This window comes from Rhinoraja longicauda, unplaced genomic scaffold, assembly GCF_053455715.1.
Source record: "Rhinoraja longicauda isolate Sanriku21f unplaced genomic scaffold, sRhiLon1.1 Scf000379, whole genome shotgun sequence".
NCBI lineage: Eukaryota > Metazoa > Chordata > Chondrichthyes > Rajiformes > Arhynchobatidae > Rhinoraja > Rhinoraja longicauda.
Genome location: NW_027601596.1, coordinates 1 through 2500, shown reverse-complemented (window position 1 = coordinate 2500; position 2500 = coordinate 1). Strand labels below are relative to the sequence as shown.

Here is a 2500-nt window from a genome sequence, read left to right as displayed (position 1 = left end):
CGTCCGTTGCGGCCCCGGGTGCAGGCCAATGACCCGGAGGCGGGCGGGTCGCGAACGCCCTGATGTTTTTTTTGCCCCCACTCTGTGTGCATCAATGCGACGTACGCGCGAAAGCGCCAAGGGCCACCCCAGGATGGGGCTCCTTTCCCCGCGGCGGGGGACGAGGAGCGTCGGGTGGTCTTTTAAGAAATCTCTCGGACAACTCTTAGCGGTGGATCACTCGGCTCGTGCGTCGATGAAGAACGCAGCTAGCTGCGAGAATTAATGTGAATTGCAGGACACATTGATCATCGACACTTTGAACGCACTTTGCGGCCCCGGGTTCCTCCCGGGGCTACGCCTGTCTGAGGGTCGCTTGTACAATCAATCGTGCTCCTTTGCCCTCCGGGGTGCGGGAGCGCGCGGCTGGGGTGTCGCAGAGGGGCAAGGCCCTCCTCTTCGTCCCCCTAAGTGCAGACACTGGAGCCCTCCGTGCCCGTGCGCTCCAGCCCGCCCGCCCGCCCGCCGCTTCGGCGGCGGTGTCGGCGGCGGCTGGTCGCACGGCGACCGGGGAGACCTTTGACCCGTGCCCTCCCGGGCATTGCCCTTGTCCGCACGCGGACGCGGAGGGGCGAGCCTTTCCTCTGGCACGGCCGTCACTGCGGGAGAGCCACACCTACGTGTGTGTCGTCGCTTCTGACTGCCGCTTTGCTTTGTGGGACTGATGCTCTCCTCGCCGTTTGGGCACTGCCGTACGGTTGCGCCAGCGTTGACTCCCTGCCCCCGTGGGACGGCCGCAGGCGTGCGAATGGCGGGCTGGGAAAAAAAAGCAGAGACGTCTCTTGGGAAGGGCCCCGTCCGTCCGTCCGTCCGTCCGTCCGTCCGTCCGTCCGTCCGTCCGTCCGACCCGACCCTCGCGTGCCTGGTGTTCATCCTTGCACGCGGCGGGCGGGCGAGCGGTCGGTCGGTCGGTCGGTCGCTCGGACGGGGGACGCGACGGCCTCACTCTCACTTCGCCTCTGCTCCTCCGGCTTACGCGTCGCACGTGTGGCTTCGCACGTCGATCGGGGCTCCGGAAAAAGGATGTCAGCCGAGCTCGGGCGCTCCTGCTCGGCCTGCTCTGGCTGGTTGGCTGTTTTGTTGACGTGGCCTGTCGCGAACGCCCGCGGCCGCACGACCTCGTCCTTCCGCACGTCGGTCTCGTATGCCTGACTCGGTCGAGCTTTGCGCGCCTGACCCTCCCTCCAGCAGGGAGGGAGCTTGCGTGTCCTGCCTCGGCCCCGACTTTTGCATGCTTGCTCGTCGCAGCGGTCGGCTGGGTTTTGCTCTGCGTGTTGTTTGCGTGCTTGCCATCCAGCAAAGCCTGCCCGCTTGACCTGCCGTGTGTTGGTCGCTCGACCGGCGATCGGTGGTGGCCATCCGGCCACCAGCCGTTTCTCTGCCTACGACCTCAGATCAGACGTGACAACCCGCTGAATTTAAGCATATTACTAAGCGGAGGAAAAGAAACTAACCAGGATTCCCTCAGTAACTGCGAGTGAAGAGGGAGGAGCCCAGCGCCGAATCCCCGGTCGCTTGGCGGTCGCGGGAACTGTGGCGTATAGAAGACCTCCTTTCTCCGACGACGCTCAGGGGGCCCAAGTCCTTCTGATCGAGGCCTAGCCTGTGGACGGTGTGAGGCCGGTAGCGGCCCCTGGCTCGTCGGGATGGAGTCTTCTTGGAGTCGGGTTGCTTGCGAATGCAGCCCAAAGTGGGTGGTAAACTCCATCTAAGGCTAAATACTGGCACGAGACCGATAGTCAACAAGTACCGTAAGGGAAAGTTGAAAAGAACTTTGAAGAGAGAGTTCAAGAGGGCGTGAAACCGCTAAGAGGTAAACGGGTGGGGTCCGCGCAGTCCGCCCGGTGGATTCAACCCGGCGGTCAGGTCGGACGCGTGGGGCAGGGCGGATCTCCCTCTCACGAGGGGACCGCCTCTCGCGCGGGCTCGGCTGCCGCCGGGCGCATTTCCTCCGTTGGTGGTGCGCCGCGACCGGCTCTGGGTCGGCTGGGAAGGCCGGTGGGGAAGGTGGCTCGTGGCTCCGGCCTCGAGTGTTACAGCCCCCCGGCAGGAGCCTCGCCGTTTCCCGCAGGGGCCGAGGGAAAGGACATCCGCCGCGCCTTCTTCCCGTGTGCGCGTGCGACTCCGGTCGTGCGCGTCGCGGGGGACGGGCTCCCCGTGCTCCCGGTGCGACTGTCGACTGGGGCGGACTGTACACAGTGCGCCCCGACCGCGTCTCGCCGCCGAGTCGGTGCGAGTCACGTTCCCAAAAAGAGTGGGCGCCAGGGGTCCGCGGCGATGTCGGTAACCCACCCGTCCCGTCTTGAAACACGGACCAAGAAGTCTAACACGTGCGCGAGTCAAGGGGCGCGACGAAACCCCACGGCGCAATGAAGGTGAAGGTTCGGCGTGGGCCGACCGAGGTGGGATCCCGCCGCCGCCGTGCGGCGGGCGCACCACCGGCCCGTCTCACCCGTTCCGG

The 2500-nt window shown here is 65.8% G+C and overlaps 1 non-coding gene across 1 annotated transcript; it reads left to right on the top strand.

Moving 5' to 3' along the window:
- Window positions 1-200: 200 nt before the first annotated feature.
- Window positions 201-354, top strand: LOC144590872 (5.8S ribosomal RNA). The gene has a single exon (XR_013546602.1). It is a non-coding gene; the product is annotated as a 5.8S ribosomal RNA (ribosomal RNA).
- Window positions 355-2500: the final 2146 nt, after the last annotated feature.